General features: G+C 39.3%; 1 protein-coding gene across 2 annotated transcripts in view; it reads left to right on the top strand.

Moving 5' to 3' along the window:
- Abca13 (ATP binding cassette subfamily A member 13) overlaps window positions 1-18,826 on the top strand; it is a 439,574-nt gene that overhangs the window by 308,402 nt on the left and 112,346 nt on the right. The gene's annotated exons all lie outside the window — the stretch shown is intronic.

The raw sequence follows: 18,826 nt of genomic DNA, 5'->3' as shown, positions 1-18,826 counted from the left end.
GTTTATTCAGTTACACTTCCACATTGTTGTTCATCACCAAAGGACGTCAGGACTGGAACTCAAGCAGGTCAGGAAGCAGTAGCTGATGCAGAGGCCATGGAAGGATGTTACTTACTGGCTTGCTTGGTTCTTTTGACTTGCTCAGTTTGCTTTTTAATAGAACCCAAGACTACCAGCCCATGGATGGCACCACCCACAATGGCCTTCCCCACCTTGATCACTAATTGAGAAAATGTCTTACACCTGGATCTTATGGAGGCATTTCCTCAACTAAAGCTCCTTGCTGTGTGATAACTCCAGCGTGTGTCAAGTTGACACAAAAAACCAACCAGTACAACATCTGTGGCAGAGAGTTTCCTTGATGAGAAAGTTGGTAAAGTCTCACTAACATGATTGCCCAAATGTTATCTGAACAAGGAAGACACCACTGAATATGTTAAAATATCCTCAAATACTGGGAAAAACCTGTGAAGCCTCAACCCTTCACAAATTATGGGCAATTGAGAAAAGCCTCTACCTGGAGATGTAGCCTTCTCCAGGGAAGAACACACCAATTGGTTGTCCATTGCCAAATGGCCAGTGCTGGAGACATACAGACAAGCAGTCGTATATGAAGTGAACTGATTATATCTAGGAATATATAAGTGTAAATATGCATATACTAATAATTAATGAGAAGAGAGACCATGAGTTTGAAGGAGAGAGTCAGGGCTATATGGCAGAATTTAGAGAGAAGAAAGGGAAGGGAGAATACTATGATTAAAGTATGATTTCAAAACTAAAACAAATATGAAAGACAGGCACTTTTTGCCCACTTTATTGGCTAGAAAACTGATGTTCCTTATAGTCATCTACAAGGCAGGCACTGAGCTAGTTTGGCTCTGGGGCATGGTAGCCTCTTGTTCTCACTAAAAGCCATCTTCAGTTTTCCCTCATGTCCCACTGAAAGGGACTTTCTTCAGACAATCTCCATCAAGGAGTATCACAGTGTTCTTTGAGTGATGAGCAATAGTTTGAGGTCAACTGGGCATTCTAGAAGTCGGGACAACAGGCCCAATTCTGATGTGCTTCAGATTTCGAGGAGTCCAGTTTGACCTCATTATGAAGTTGAGTGTGGAGTGTTGCTCGTCTCTCTGAATGAATTATTTTTCCTTTGTTGCCAAATTCTACTTGACCTTGACTGATGCTGCCAGGAGGAAAAACATTTTAGTCAGCCTATCAACTGTCTTGCCCAATGTTGAGGATAAGAATAGTGTTGTAAAAGGAATAGGAGAGAAAGAACGAGAGGAAGGTGCTTCTCACAGAGTAAAGGCATTTAGGCAAGATCAAGGTGAAGACAGAGAAAAGAACACACTAAAGTTCAGACAAATGAGAGAAAGTTTGGGGCACTGGGGATGGAGACAGGAAAGTATTTAAGAGCTAAAATAGGAACATGGGCTTCTGAGGTTGAATGAGTAAAGTCAGAATTGACAGCCCTCTGAGAAATGTTAGGAGAAAAAGGTACCACAAAGAAGGCCCAGGTGCTCTGCACAGGGCTGATGTGGAGTGAGCAGGGAGACATGTGCAGTAGGGTCAGAACACTGGAGAGAAGAGGTCAGAATGGCCCTGCAACTTTAGTCCTGACCTTACTTTAAAAGTGATGGGTAATGGTAGCCAGATGGGCAACCTCAGCTTTCATATTCAGCCAGACAACAGGTCAGGGCATCAGACTGCTATGTGTTCTCACGTAGCTAGTGTCCTGAAGGGACCCTAACTGTTGTCCCCCTTCCTGTTCACTCCTTTCCTGTTTATGTTAGATATTCTATCCTCTGATGTCCATAGTATTTTTCTATTTTTCTATATAAAAATGGAAATTTCATCTTCACCAAGAGTCTCACGGCTACTTCTTCTAGAGCCTTAGCTTCCATATGTCCTCTACAGTCTTCAGTTTTCTGCCCCTGGTGTCTGCTGGCCTGTATTCCCCCCCCCCATACTCCCACCCCATGACTTTAACAGGCCACACCCACTGTTTTCTGGCTTCTTCTGGTCTGACATTTGAGCATCTTTTGTTATCAGAACGTCATGCACACAACCCATAGACTAACATTACATGGAGCCTTTCCTTCTCCCTTGGGGGTGCTTGAGGGAGCAGAGTGACCACCACTGCCTGAGGTTCATGGGCAACACACAGGAGCAAATGGGTTAGGCTCTGGGAACTTCTTTACCACTGCAGCACCTGCAGTGATAAACTGTTTTAGAGCAAAGAAAGTAGTCTCAGTCATCAGTAAGATGTCAGAGTGAAAAAAAAAATTCAGGCCATGGTTCCCCCATTAATATATTACTGTAAAAACTAGAAATGGACTAAAACACCTTCCTGAGAGGTATGGAAATTGAAGATCGACAGAAAACAAACACCCAGTCAAGAAAAAGTAAGGGATTGCAAGCAATTTTTGTTTAGTTTTGTCCCAACAACTCTTGGTGTATCACAGTTTTGAAGAGCTAGTAGCTCAGTCCAAAGTATGTTCTTGTGATCTGGAGACATCAGTGCACCTAGGATTCTCAGCAGTCAGTTCTACACTATCTGTTAACTGCCTGAAAGTTTGGTCTCTGTGTCATGTTAGTTCGTGTGTTGTATGCATGAGGTTCAGATAACAAAATGTGTTAGAAAAAGGCAGTGAATATGGCCTGTTAAGTCACAAAAGGGATTACAGCTGTCAGATGCCAGGGGCAGAAAACTGTAGACTGTATGTAGAGTACATATCACAGCTAAGGTGCTAGAGGAAGCAGCAGTGAGGCTCTTGGTGAAAATAAATATTCAATATTTCAAGTCAGTGTGGTGTGGAAGCAAATTGGATAAAGTCTGTTTTCAGAAAACAGAAAAGACCTGGGGACCACGAGTAACCACCCTAAGCAATTTAGTGACATACAAGAGGTGTGTGTCATTCTTCCCCAACTCTCTTTATTTGAGATAAGATCTTTCCAAATATCACAACTTGGCCTCAAATTCACAATCCTGTCATCCCTTACTAGTTAGAAATATTGGAGGCCTATGCTACCATGCCTTACTAGTTATTACAAATGCTTAATTTTGAACAAAAATATTACAAGGTTTCTCAAAAACATTTGTTTTATTATTATTCATGCATGATGAAAGGCAAGGGATAAGTAGACAATTGAGTGTGAATACTCACAAGTTCTAAGGAGGGGTTGTACCACCCACTGGAACACACATGGGAGGCACTGGCATTGTTCAGGAAAGAAGACAAGGAAATGTGGACAAGAGCCTCTGATGTGCTTGTGCAGGGAGCAGCAGTACAGGGGTTTGGAGAGCAGATTCAGCATTGCTTTGAAGGAGTGAATGCAGTGAGGGTGTTGCTATATGCAGAGCCTGCTATATGCAGACTCTGCACCTAACTGGCAAGTACCTGGTGATTAGGGTAGAGGGTACCAGACCCTTGCTGCTTGGACCACAGTCATCCATTGATCCTGTCTGTACAACCTGTCAGATAACCAGACATCCTGATGATGCTCATTTCAGAAGCATCTACTTAAAGCAGTGGGCTCTTCCTTTGTTTGTGGAGAAGCTGTGTTAGACTTGAAAAAAAGACCACATTTATTCTTTGATATTGAAAATTTCTTTAAAGATATTTTATTTGTTTTCTTTGTGTCAGAGTTTCAATTTTTGACTTGTTTATGCACTTGCTGCTGAAAAGGAAGTTTTGTGCAATAAATTGAGAATGCAGAAGACAACACCACGGGAGGGTGCATTGTGGGTTGTTATTAAAAATATTGATTAAGAACTTGCACTAGCAAAGCTCTGAGAAAAAAACATTCTATCACATCCCTTTCCTCTTGTCCGTTCATGTGGGAATTAGATAGAGCTGGATCTATGAGTTTAATATTATAATGAAAGCAAAAACTTAACAAGGGGAGGAAGGTGATGGCGGAAGATGAGTCTTGTCCTCAGCTTCAGCTACATAACAGTCACACACAGAACTACATAACGCAGGGTGCAGTAGACTCCAGACAACAGAAGGCAAAGAACATGGCTATGAACTACACAGATAACACCTTGTACTTAAGATTAGTTCTCTAATAGTTGTGTTGGCAGGTATTGAGAACCTTTTCTTAAAGATGAAAGAACTGTTTGAGTCCCAACTTGTCCACTTGTAAGGAGGTTGGTGTGTCAGGATCTATGGTGGTCTCTTCTCTTATTCTAGTAAGCTCACAGCCTGTCTGAGTCCCTTATTTGAACCACAAATATCACTGTAATACACTTTGAATTTTCTAGTGAATTTCCATAGAGCCACTTTGTAAAGTGCTGGAAAAGGTGGGTGTTAGCCTAGTCAAAGAAGCTGTGGTTTCCAAAGTCAATTTCCAAGATGTACTGTTTCCTGCTGTGTGTTAATTCAGTAGGGATTCATCTGCCTAATGTAACAGGTACCAGGACATTTTGAGGTGCCAAAAAGTACAGCTTTTCACTGCTATTTGGAGTCAAGTATGGGGATTTGAGGCCCATCAAAGATGACAGAACTGTACAATAAAAGGTAATTCCATCCTTTATTCCTTTTATGTTCATGTCATCAACTTAATCACATTTGTCATCAGAAGCATTTGTCAGAATTCTAAGGGAACCTACATGTCAGTTGACACTAAACTTGGAATCTGTCCTTTTCTGCATATTACAGTCAGTAAATTCCCCATTATGTCCCTAAAACTCCACAGGTACATGTGTCTTTTTTTTTCCCCTACTCACCAGGCCCTAGGTATTAAGGGTGTTTATTTAGCTATTTCTCTCATAGGCAGCTTACCATGAGAGTGCTCTCGGGTATGTCTGAGGTCAACCATGGAAAGCATCTTTCTGGACATGGAATTCTCCTTAATTCATATCCTTTCTTTTGAGATAGCACTGTACAATAAAAAGTAGATGGAGCTTATCATCCTCCTGCCTCAGTCTTACAAGTACTGAGATTGTAGATGGCTTCATGTGGAGCCCTTCCTATATCCTTTAATTTTTTGGCCTTACTTATTATTATTATTATTTTTTTAAATTTTGAAACAAGGTCTTATGCAGTCCAGGTTGTCCTTCCAACTCACTATGTATTGAGGATAACCTCAAACTCCTAATCCTTGTGCCTCATTGCCCAAGTACTGAGATTACAAACATGCACTACAATGCCAGGGGATGACCTTCAGCCTACCTGTGCTCTGGTCCCACACTCTGTCCATTGGAGTTCTTCCCCAGCTAAAGGTTCAGCAAGAGCCACATTAAGACTTTGCTGTTTCTCATATGTGCACATCAAATCACAGTTCTATTTGCATGAAAATTTATCTGTATTAAATATTCATAGACTGCAACTCCCTCACTTTTTGCAGTGTCTTCAGCAATGCCTAGGTGTTTGTCCCACACTTAGATCATGTAATAAAAAAAGGAGAGCAAGGAAAGTATCCAAGCCTGTATGTCCTTCTCAGGCCACCCCATGCATCGCATCTCTTCTACCACGTACTGTGTGTCTACTAAGTGCTTTTGCCTCCTGCCTCCTCTTTTCTGAAATCATTTTTTTTTTTTTTTTGGAATTCCATTTGTATTGATTCAACAATCAAAATACAATCAGGATGCTGACATTTTGTTGAAAAAAGTGTTTCTAAAATGTTGAAATTGTCCTTCTTGTCCAATTCTTAGAAATTTCAGCGCCTTTCATATGTGTTCAGGATAAAGCCCATGCATCCAAACAGCGCATTTGCAGCTGTCAGCCTGAGACCTCACCTTTACCTTTCCATCTCTTCTCTCGTGGATCAGCATCACTGGGTTTTTATGTTCAGTGGATTGCTGCCCCAGGGAACCCTCAGTCATGGTTCTTTCCTCACTATCCAGCACCTTAACCTAACATTGTGCATTTCTGCCTAGCTCATGTGGCTCAGGTGTGACTAAGCTCCTCTGAGGGCTTTCCACCTATCAGAGTGAGCTAATGGCTCATCTCTCTTGCCCTCAGGTGGTAGCTTCTAAAATCAACCTATAGATCCACTTCAGCCAACACTCACATATTATAACAAACACCTGTAGAAATTATGCTGAACAAAGGGTCAGTGAGAACTGTAGATTGTCATTATCTATTTTTGGTTTTCTAGCCTTGTGTCCTGACAATTTGGAGTATCGTTCTGTATCTATTCTTATTTCATTTAACATAATATTTGACAATTCACTTGTGTTGCTAACTAATGCCAATATTTCATTTTTCTTATGCCTGAATAATATCACTTGGCATTAAAAATACCACATCTTCTTTGTCTATTTGTCGTTGATAGACACCTGGGTTAATTCCATGCCATGTCTATTGTGAGTAGTGCCAAAGTGTACATGAAAGCCCACATGTTCCTTTGACAGACAGCAGAAGGACTGATGGGTCACAGGACAGCTCTACTGTTAAGTTTTTAAGGATCAGCCATGTTATTTTCTGAAACTGCTGCCCTACTTTACACTTCACCAACATTGTGTGTACCCTCTTGTTCTATATTCCTGCTTAAGCTTATCATTCGTCATTTTGACATAACCTCATAGTCCTGCTAACTGGAGTCAGGCCTTACCTCCCCATGGTTTTCATTTGTATTTCTCTGATGATTTCTGGTGTCACAGATTTTTTTTATTTCATATGCTATTGGTGGTACATATTTTTTTTAAAGAAATATTGAGTTTTAAACCATTGCAATTGGTAACTTTTTGCTGTTGAGTTATTTGTGCATTCTTGACATGTACCATTCATCAAATGTATGGTTTGAAACATTTTTCTTCCATTCTGTAGGTTGTGTCTTCGCTCACTTGGTCCTTTTTCCCCCAGTGGAAATGTTTTCACTTGATGCCACCCTGTTTGTCTATTTTTTTGTTGTTTCCTATGTATCTGGGGTCTTACAAAAATTATGTCCAGTGCAATGTTGTGAAACATCCCTTTTCTTTTTTATTCTCTAATCCTTGTATGGCTTTATGTCTTTTAGTTTCTGAATTGATCTTTGTATATTGTTATACTTAGTTTTGTTTCTTTACTTTGTATATGAACACCTAATTTCTGTACTTCCCTTTAGTAAAGAGATTGCTTTTTTTTCCCAGGGTACGCTCTTTTCTGTTTTTTAACTGTTGATTGCATTGGTTGTTTATTGTGTTTTTGTAAGATGTGGATACATATGCTATGATGCAGATATGGTCAGAGGACAACTTACAGGGGTCAGTTTTCTTCCCTCTACCATGTGGATCCTGGGAATCAAACTTAGAACACTGGGCTTCTTAGCAATTACCTGTTGAGCCATTTCACTAGTCTGCATACTTTATTTTTGGCATCTTTGTGTGTATGTGTGTGTTTGTCTGTGTAAGTGTGTGTCTGTGTAATAGCTTTTGGAGTCAAATGATATGATGCCATTAGCTTTGGTCTTTCTGTTTAAGATTACTTTGGAAATTTGGGGTTTATTATGATTTTATATAATTTTTTCTCTTTCTTCTTCCCTATCAGTGAATTTCTGAACCCTGTTGATGAATTACACCTTAACAGAATTCTAGGTGCCACAAGAAGGAAAGAGATGGGTCCCCACACATGGCATGCTGGGTAATAAGGCAAAGATGAAATAAACTAGAGAACAATGAAAATAAACATGGCAGTTGCTCTTGATGGACTAAGATGCCGTCAGTATCTAGGAATAAGCTTCCTCTCTCAGTTCACAATGAGAGAGGAGTCTGAGATCAGGATATTCTCTGTGAGAAGATCCTGAGCAGATGTGACTATTGGGCTCTGCAAACTGATCTACAGATGTGACCTCCAATTCAGTCACAGCCCTGTAGGGGATGATCAGTATCCTGCTGGACATGGCTGACAATGGTGATAGTGAGTTCATTGTGCCCCACAATGCCATGTTCAGTCTGATTGTGACCAGGTGGATGTGGTGACTTCTTTCTTGGTAGTAAAGGATCACAATGGCCAGAGCCTCCTGACTCTACTCCTTTAAGAGTTTATCTTGTGGATAGGCTGGAGAATCAGCCCATCTCTGACCCAAATGAGGTTGTCATTGTACATGGCTTTTTCAAGTAAGGTGCTTAGGATCAGCTTTCTTGGATGAGAATACTTTTGCCAGTAGTTGGCTGAATGGAGCAAGTGTAGCTGCAAAGGTTTCCTTCAGTTGGGCAACACTTCTCAGGCTCTCTGTTGTGTCTGTCATTTGAGAGCTCATTTGGAAGCTTCTGTCATGAGTACATGCACAGAATTCACTACTCTGTGTTCAAGTGTTTTGGTTCCCAGGAGGCAACCACCTGCTTAGCACCTCTGAGGTTCCTCCTGTGGGTTTGTTGTGTCGTCTCTGTGGTTTGAGGTTGTGAGACGGAGGATCCAGAATGTATAGAACTTCTCCATCTTGGAGGGACATAGAGTTTGACCCTCAGTTTTTTGCCTACAGTCTCAAAAGAGTATACAATGGAATACTGCTTATAGAATATGGACAGAAAAAGAGGTTCACCTCAAATTCTGTACTAAGAAATACTGTTGCCCATGTTACAAACAGGCAATCAGACACCCTCCTATAGAGAGTGGCTAAAAAGTTACATTGTAGATACATTGTTAGCACAGGTAGCTATTTGAGCTATTAACCAAAGGAAGATCGCACACCATTAGATCCACGGAAGAAAGAACACTTGGGTGAGCACAGCACACCAGCTATACAGATATTTTACATGTAGCAAAAATATTGGTGGAAGGTCAAGAGTGATCCATGAAATTAAAGACATACAACATGAAACAGAATTCAGTAATGATTGCTGTGTCAGAAGAAATTCCTAAAATGAAATGGTGTTTGTGTCTGATTAGCTTTGGATTAGAATTTAATATAAGTTTTTACCTTGTCTTTTGTTTGTTTATGTTTGCGTGTGAGGTTGTGCCTGTGGTATATATTTGTGTCCTACTTTTAAAATCAAGAGCTTGTCATGTCACCATTGCTTGTAATGCTTAGTAATGGTGATAATTAATTTTAATATTAAGGAAAACACCCACAATATTCACCCTAGAGTTAGTAAGAGTGGGAACAGGGGGTTAAAACCACGAAAATGCCACTTATGAGGAGCACCTGTATTCACTCTTAGTAGTGTGTGATTACATTAGCCTTTGACTGTTCCTGAAGATTTCTGGTGACTCTTCAAGGCAGAAATTCTTAAACCTTTATTGCCTGAGAAAATTTTACATGGGACCTGTCATAAAGATACAAAATAGATGTAAAAACCGAACACCTCCTTATAATACATTACAAGACATATTTTGAAACAGCTCTTTGGTATATATTTGCACTTTATTAAACATGAAAGAAATTAACATACTAATGAGATCTAGGTGCAATTACTTTTTACCTAAAGAATTAAATCCTGGCTAAATATCTGATATGTCAGGGAAGAGAGCAAATTCAACACATTTTATAGTTGATCAATATTTTGCTTTTATAATTGCCAACATTGGAAGTGCCATTTTAATATTACTATGTAGAACAAAATGAGAGAAGAACGTTGAGGGCCATTTTAGAAATTGTTGGAAATTTTGTCCAGATTTCAAGCCAAAATTGAGTTAACATTTTCAAATGAAACTCAAGTCAGCAACTCTCAAACATCCAATTTTAAAATCAAACATTCTAACATAATTTAACCTGAAGATACACTAGTTTGATAACAGGATGGGGAAGGATGGTAAGAAAGTATTAAAAGTCTTTGTTTTTAATAATTAAATATTTCAATTTTTATAAGAGGTAAAATCTACATATAGTAAATGCACTGCAATTCATTATTTTCAATATTCTCAAATCTGAGCCAAGGCATTTCAGGCAGGCTCTTTTGTAGTTTTGTGTTGTGGGGGATGCACAGTATAAAGGATGAAAGCTGTGTGTTCAGAACTAAGGTTACCTTAAAATTTTTTGATGGTTAGTCCTAATTGTCAATTTGACACAATCTAGAACCCCCTAGAAAGTCTCAAGGATTATCTAGATCAAGTTGGCTCATAAGCAGGTTGTGAGAGATTGTCTTCTCACCATGGATGGTGCCATTCCTTAGGTAGGGGATCCTGAGCTGTGTAGAATGGAGAAAGTTGAGTCTTAGCTTGTTTTTATTGATTCATTGCTTTCTGATCTTGACTATATATATATATATATATATATATATATATATATATTACGTATCTAGTTCCTTTAATTTTTTTATAATGATAGATTTTAACCAGGAACTATGAGCTAAAATAAATGCTTTCCCAAATTATTCTTTGTCAGGATATTGATCACAGAAATAAGTCAGTGAAACACACATAATATAGCATGAAGATCACATATTTTATGTTTTACTCTAAATTAATTAAATTTTGACTAATTGCATGTTCACAACACTTTCTGTTGCCAAAGTTTCTATGGTCCTGCATTCAGTTATATAACCTCATATGGTGTTATGACCCACAGTTTACAGCACAGTGATTTAAAACTTTGCTATACATATTGAGGTTAAGAAAAGTCTTTTGTTGTAGATGTTATGGACATCTAGGCATTAATACTTCCAAAGATATGCATTTATAAAAGTAATGAACCCTGAAGGGATGACTTGAATTACAATGTGTTAAGTATTTCTCTATCATAATGGATACAGGACAAAAGCGCAGATGTGCATTTTTATAAGTGACAAACATACAGTCGAAAAAACATAGCAGATGCAGCCATAATGAGGACACTGAATGAGAAAAGTAATTTTACACATTTATACATTGCTGTGGGCCAATTTTTAGAAGAAAAAAACCCAGAATATAAATGTTAAGAATAATCAAAGAAAGATGATTGAAGTGTCCTCAAAACGCACATGTGAATATCATCTCTGAAAACCTTTGAAGTGATGTTGGCAAGAGAGATGCACTTCATCACATCATCGCCATTGTGATGTTGCAGCCATGGCCCTTTACTTTAAGACCCTTGGCCCTGTTACCAGCCTCATCAGCCCAAGATTCTTTTGCCATCTCATTGTTACCTAAGAAGAATATTGAGTGACAGGAAACAAAGAAAATAATACCCCAATTACAGGGATTGTTCCTTGTGATAATGTAGCATCCACACCAGGACATCAAAGGCTATAAATGATGTTCCTGGCCTCATAGAAAAGAGATTAAATGGAGATTCAGAAAATCGGAGTTGCACTTCTATTCTGCTGCCCATTCTGCTTGAAGTCAGGTCAGTCAGGAGAACTTTCCTATGCTGCCATTCTCTCTGAGTTCACCTTTCAACCCCCAACCCCTGGCTGCCCTTTCTCCACAGCTGGTCTCATATAGTAGTTGCAATAGATGTGATTCCTGGTACTGGTCATATCAAACCCCATCCCCAGAATTGTGGGAAGTGGTCTGATTTCTAACATTGTACTGTGTGAGGATTTGGGAGATGGGCTGTGCAGTTGCAATATGTCCTCTGTTGGTGCAGGCTGAAAGGATTTAAGAGTCTAGGGAAGGAGCCATCTTCCCATGTGTTTGTAGTTCTTCTCCCTGTTCATTATTCTCTTACGTTTGAGGAAATGTATGCATATGCCATTTATTTAAATAACTCCAAAACCTTTTCTGGACTTTGCAAAACACACATAAAATCTTACATCCAATTTAAAGCAATGTTAGTTTAATTTTAAAGTATGTTTAACCTTGTAGAAGTGCTACAAAAACAAATAGTATTCTGAAAAAAATGCTAATGTGATGGTGAGCCAAGTTGCTATAAAAATGAAAAAGTCACTTGGTGTTTGTAAACCCAGACACCCTATGAGTTTCAAGCATATATACTTATGTCCACTGTAATCCACCATTCTTAGTGTTGCTAGAATCCCCGTGCAATTCCATGGTGCCTTCTATGTGACTTCTCAGAATACCATAATGGCTTCTCTGTGGTGGGAGGCAATTTTCTTAGGGATGGTCTACTTGTCTGCCTATTTCAAGGCTTCTGGTAGCTGGCTCAGCAACACCTGATTGAATCAAAAGGCCTGAGAATGGGCAACATCAAACCTTTGTTTGATTCTTGATAAATTGCAGTTGGTGTCTAGTGCTGTTTCCACATGCAGGTTAGAACACAGGCAAAATAAGTTGTTCTAACGTGAGCTGGATGTGTTCTCGCAAAAGCTGGCAGTAAGTCCTGGCTTAAATACTGCTCTGACAGCAACAACAGGGGTTTCTGTTCTAAACCTTAAAACCAAATGTCTTTTTCTGTGTCTTGATTTTTAACTTAACTTAATTTATTTTTTTTACTTATTAACATTACATCCCACTCACTATCCCAGTCCTGGTTACTCCCTCCCACAACCCTTCTCCTTTGAATGGGTAAGGAGCCCTCTGGGTACCTCCCACCACACCCTAGCACTTCAAGGCTCTGTGAGACTTGGTGCTTCCTCTCCCATTGAGGCCAGACAAGGCAGCCCAGTTAGAAGAACATATCCCCACATATAAGCAACAGCTTTTGGGATAGCCCTTGCTCCATTCCAGTTGTTCGGGACCCACATGAAGACCAAGCTGCACATCTGCTACATATGCATGGGGAGGCCTAGGTCCAGCCCAGATATGTTTTTTTGGTTGGTGGTTCAGATTCTGAGAACCCCACGGGTCTAGTTTACTCGACTCTATTGATCTTCCTGTAGAGTTCCTAACTCTTTTGTGCCCTGCAATCTTTTCTCATACTCTTCTGTAAGAGACCGCAAGCTCCATCCACTTTTTAGCTGTGGCTGTCTGTCTGTATCTGTCTTAGTCAGCTGCTAGGTGGAGCCTATCAAAGGACAATATCCTTGTGTCTGCAAACATAACAGAATATCATTAATAGTGTCAGGGATTGGAGCTGCCCATTAGGATTGGTTTCAAGTTGGGACAGCTATTCCTTGGTCATTCCCTCAGTCTTTGCTTCATCTCCCATGCCTGCATTTTTCGTAGACAGGATAAATTTTAGGTTGAAAGTTTTGTGGGTGGGTTAGTGTCTTTATCACTCCACTAGGGTTCTTGCTTGGTTACAGGAGGTGGCTTCTTTACTTTCCAGATTTCCAATGTTGTGAGTCACAGCTAAGGTCACCCCCATTGATTCTTGGGTGCCTCCTTTACTCCAGGTCTCCGTCTCTTCCTGGAGATGACCCCCACCTCCTAACTCCTGTCAGTTGCAATTCATTTCATGGTCTTCTAGCCATTTCTCTTGTCCTTCCCTGAGGGAGCTTGAATCTCACTTAGAAGGGGAAAAAAATAAATAATAGAAGGGGAAATAAATAAAGAGGAGGGATGGGAGCAGAATGGAGGTTCAGGATCAGCTGTGTCTTGATTTTTAAAGAGAATCTCTCAGTTCTATGGTAAATGCCTAGGGCTGGCCACAAATTGAGATAGAAGAAAATGATAGCCTGTATTTGTTTATTAGGCTAAAATTTAGTTACTTTAAAAACAGATACATGAAAATATATTATGCTTACTTATGGGGTACCACATGATGCTTCAGTACGTGTACACTTGTGTGATGATTAGACCAGATAAAGAAGTACTTTCTCATACATCTTGTATTACTAGTGAAGACATTCAGAATTCTGTGCTCTAGCTTTTGGGAATATTACAGGTGCACTAGACTCTTGTGAACCTGAGTACAGTCTAAATCCAACTTTTCCAAGGTATTAAGATCTCCTGTAGAACCGTGTAGAGCTGCTGTATAAATGTATATAAATCATAGAACTCTAAAGCCATTATCAAATGAAAATTTGTGTCTCGTAGTTATTTCAGTGTGATCCTCTGGAAGGAAGGGAGGATCCCAGTCCCAGCAGTGATTTGTGGCCACTCCAGTAATTTGTATTCCTAAGGTCTAGGAGGAGACAGCACCAGGGGAGATTTTTTTAAGTTCCTATGCAAAGGAAGGAAGGAAGGAAGGGAAGAATATTATTTTCTGGGAGTGGAGTGGTGGGAGCTCTCTTCTGGAGCTCACTCATGTATATCAGCTGCTCTTCTGCCGCATTATAAAGGTTTTGATGGTCTACGCATGATGTTAAGAATAGTATTTTCTGCCATGGTTGTCATATAGATACCTAGTTTTCAGTGCTATTGTGCCTTAGTGGGCATCTGGTTGAGAAAATCATAGACCTGGGCTCTGATGATGTCAGGAGCAAGATCTGTGTTCAGAAAAGCAGAACCCTTCTTGTGATCCTGAAATACCAGATATGTTAGGCTATACCAATCCTTGAAGTTTCTATCTCTTCTAAGAATCAATATTCCAGAAATTTACTTGCTAAGAAATACTCATGTTACTTTACTTTCCTAATACAAAGTTTCATTGTCAGAGTGCCAAATGGAAAGGTGCATTATGCAAATATCTGGAGTATGGCCAGGCACATTGGGAATGCTAACCATAGCAGCAGTCAATCATTTCACCAGTGGGATAGGAGAGAAGATTGCCCTCACCTCCTGAAGTAGAACTCTAAAAATGACACCAACCCAGGAAATATGCCACACCGAAGGACAGTACTTTCACAGCATAGAAATGAAGGTACAGAATAAAGTGATTAGAAAACCACTTTTAAACAGTTAGCAGCAACTCTGATGGTTTAAGGTAAGCAAAGATATGTATGGATGCTGGTCAAACACAGACCCAGTCTTGTCAGCGTCAAAGTTGATCACTTCCATGGGAACATTTGAAGCTTTTGTGCAGATGTGCAGGCAGGAGCAGTTGGCCTTTAGTCTGTCTTCTTCCTTCCTGCTGGATGGAGGTGGACTTTGGGAGATTAGGAGTGCATGCCGGTGAGAAAATGGGTTATGGTATTTGCAGCTATTGGCTGGAATTCTAGCATGTTACAACTTGCTGTCAGACTCTAAAAGGCATCTGAGATACTTGTGTTTCAGGTACCACTTTTCAAGTGTCCATAATGATGTTGGTGTGACAGAGATTCTCTCAAATATATATATATATATATATATATATATATATATATATATATATATATATATGTGTGTGTGTGTGTGTGTGTGTGTGTGTGTGTGTGTGTATGTATATATATACATATATATGTATATATATACATACACACACACACACACAGCGTAACTTACATACTCAGAGCATATAACACATGACCACAGCTTGTATTATCCTAAGTATTTGTCAGGATTAGTTTCAGGGATCCTTTATAGTTGTCCAAATCCATAGATGCTCAAGTGTCTTACTTCAAATGCTATTGGTACAATATCGGCCTGTAACTGAGGCTTATTCTGCCAAATAATTTAAATACTTTCCAGGTGATTGACAATACATAATAAAATAAAAATACCATCAAATAGTTTTCATGCTACACTGTCTAGGGAATAATGAAAAGGGAAATATCTATGTACACTCAGTATAAATGCAGGTTTTTCCTGGACATTCCTAGTGCATAGTTAGTTGAAGCTGCAATGTGTCAGCCATGGATGAGGAGTGAATATGGTGTACTTCTGGGTGACAATTGCATGTCTCTTCTCACAAGAATGGAAGGACCCAGGATTTGAAGACTGCCATTTTTTTTCATGTACATGTGTGGTAAGAACACTTAATCTCTATCCCATTAAAGATAATCAATACATCATTACTCTAGTTACCATCCTAGTATATCTGTTCCTAAAATAAATTACTCTTATGTGTTTTTAGTAACTTCTCTTTCACTCAGTCTTTTCCATACTTTGCTTTTATTTTTAACATTTTTGTTATTCACTTTGCATTTTGATTAATGTCCCCTTTCCTGGTCCCCACATTTGGCAATCCCTCCCTCATACCCTCTTTTTTAGAAGGGGGAGACTCTCTGGGTAGCCTCCACTATTGCCCCTCAAGTCTCTGCAGGGTTAGGCACATCCTTGCTAACTGAGGCCAGGCAAGGCAGCCCAAATAGAAGACTATATCCCATGGACAGGCAAAGATGAGACTGCACATCTGCTACATATGGGTATGTAAGCCTATGTCCAGCCCTTGTATGTTTTTTTGGTTGGTGGTTCAGTTTCTGTGAGCTCCAAGGGTCTAGGTTAGTTGACTCTGTTAGTCTTCCTGTGGAGTTCCTATCCCATTGAAGGCCTTCAAGCTTTCCCCCCAACTCTTCCATATTAGTCTCCAAGCTCCATCTAATTTTTGGCTGTGGGTTTCTACATCCATCTGAATTAGCTGTTGGGTAGAACCTCTCAAAGGACAGTCATGCTAAGCTCATGTCTATAAGCATAACAGAGTATTATTAACATGTCAGGGATTGGTGTAAGACCACATGGTATTTATTTTTGTGCTTCTGACTTATGTATATAGTATTTATTTTGGCAGTGTTTTTGAAAAAAAAGAAACCAGAATTTCCTTTTCATTAAAAAATGGTTGAATGGTATATTAAAATGTGTGTTTGTTTAATGTGAGTGTGCGTGCGTGTATGTGTGTGTGTGTGTGTGTATTTGTAAATACCTGGATCTATATCCCAAAACAACACATTTTTGCATCTATTCAAAAGTTGTAGGTTTATCTCAGTCATCAAAAATGATACTGCAGTGAACATGGTCTGCAGATGTCTGTATGATGATTTTATTCCTTGGGTATAACTCTCTCAGTCCTTTAGTGGGGGTGCTACATCTTATAATATTTCTAGTTTTAGTTTTGAAGTACTTCCTTTATACCATGTCTCATAATGGTTGCACTAATTTCCATTCTCATCAGCAAGTATTTAAGAAATGGTGGTTATGTTAATTAGCTTGACCAGAAATCTAATCATTTCACCATGTATTTGTATGCTAAAAATGACACTGTAAACTTGAAACATAGATTCAGCTTGACTTAATAATGGAGTTATGTCCTGATTAAACTCACAGTAAGTTGAAAATGTTTTAATCAAGAAATTCCTATAACAGAAATAACAGACTAAAGATAACAAAGTTGTGATCCCAAGACATGGAGGGTGGGCCATTGTGAATGGATAGGATCTGCTGATCAAAGTGCTTGCTGCCCAGCATAACCAGAGCATGGTACCAAATGTCAGTAGCCAGCAAAGTATTAAAATTCAAATTTGAAGTGTGATTTCCACAAAGCATATTTTATTTCTGCAGTAGTGTAGAGTTGAAAATTCATAAAACTACTGTAAGTCAGGGACAGTCTTTATACTTTTTTTATTCACCGGTTTTACTTCACTAAAGCATGACGATGTAATAATGATTTCAAAAAAGAAATTAATATCTGAATAGGAGTAAGATGGAATGAGATGTCAATGGGGCCTGGACCAGGAAGTTGAAGGCAAAATTAAAATGTGTCTGTGTCAAGGGAAATGATACTAATCTCATATTTCAAATGGAATCAGTGGAAGAATTTTATACTTTATGATAAAATGAAGCTTAGTGGAGGTAAAGGACATGGTTGTTTTGTTTTTCTACCCCCCCTTCACACATGCTATCTTTCTTTCTGTTTTTTAGACAAATATTTTCTAGCTTGTTGGGGCTGACATACATGTTGAGCTTGGGCACAGGCAGGCTTAGAGATGATGTAAACTCAGGGCCACCAAGACAAGGTGCAAGTGAGCATGAACACCATCATGCTGTGTGAGGGGGTGTTGTGGAAGTAGAACTTGGAAGTGAGAGAACTTGGAAACTTGAACAAATGTGGCAAAGAAAAATGAGGAGTGGACAGGACTTCAATTTGGCTCCTGGGTTACTCAGATAATGGGGCTCACACAAGGTAATGATGGCTTTGTTTTGGAGGTCACAAATATGCAGGCTACAGGTGACAGAGTGTGTGTAGTATATATTCAACTATATAAAAGTTGAGATCGAGATGGTCTGAGGAGGTAGGTTCCAGAGAACCTAGGTGAGAATTATGGCCAAACATACAAGAGGAGAAATAACTATTTATTTGGAAGTTCTCATTTGCCTTCCATTACTGTAATAAGGAGTACCAACAAAATCAACTTGAGGTGAGGAATAGGTTTATTTGGTTTAATACCTGTAGATAAAATCCCATCATGAAGGAAGCAAGGGCAGGAGTTTAAACAGGAACAGCAGAGAATGCTGCTTACTGACTCTCTCACTGGTTCATGTGCAGATAACTATCATGGACATCCCAGACCTCCCACAGAGTGGGCTGGGCTTCCTCTGTCAACTAACAACCAGGCCAATTGAATCTAAGTAATTTCTCAATTAGGGTTTGATCTTCCCAGGTGGTTCTACTTTGTGTCAAGTTGACAAGAAGAACTAGTCAATTCACTGTATGGGCTGGTTCCACAAACCTAAGTCTACAGTTTCTGGAAGTTGATCTGGAAGGGCAAAATATAATCAGACAGGACTAAACAGTAGGCCTTTATATTTGCTCAACTTCAACTTCTGGGAAAGGAAGAAATAGGACAAGACATTGAAATACGTCATGCTATCAATAATAGTTTTCAGTTATACCCAGTAAGTCCAAAAGATGTGTTCTTCAACAAGATCACACTTAATCCAGGTATTAGCTGTGTTGCAAGGGTCCTGGGTGCCTCTGAACTCTGGTTGCCTGGTTATGAGTTTTAGGAGTTGCCATGACCTTATTAGATGGGATTATTTATTGGAACCAGTCAACAGAGGTGCTGTAAGTGAGGTTAGGGAAGAGCTTGTGGAACCAAACATGGTACCTCCCATTGCTTGCAGTATATCCAATTGTTCAGCAGCCAGAAGAGTAGGTAAGCTTCAATATCTAGAGTTTTTATTGAAGTTTAGTTGATTGAATAAAATCACTATTTGTGTAATTGAATTTTTGTCTAACCTTGTCTTCTCCCCAAAGATTAGGCTAGAACCAGTGCTTTTAACCTTTAATCATGTTTTATATTGTTTTGAACCTGTCTCTTTTAACCAAATTCTCCTTCCAA

Source organism: Arvicanthis niloticus, chromosome 7 (assembly GCF_011762505.2).
Source record: "Arvicanthis niloticus isolate mArvNil1 chromosome 7, mArvNil1.pat.X, whole genome shotgun sequence".
Taxonomy (NCBI): Eukaryota; Metazoa; Chordata; class Mammalia; order Rodentia; family Muridae; genus Arvicanthis; species Arvicanthis niloticus.
This window is presented reverse-complemented; position numbering and strand designations above follow the sequence as displayed.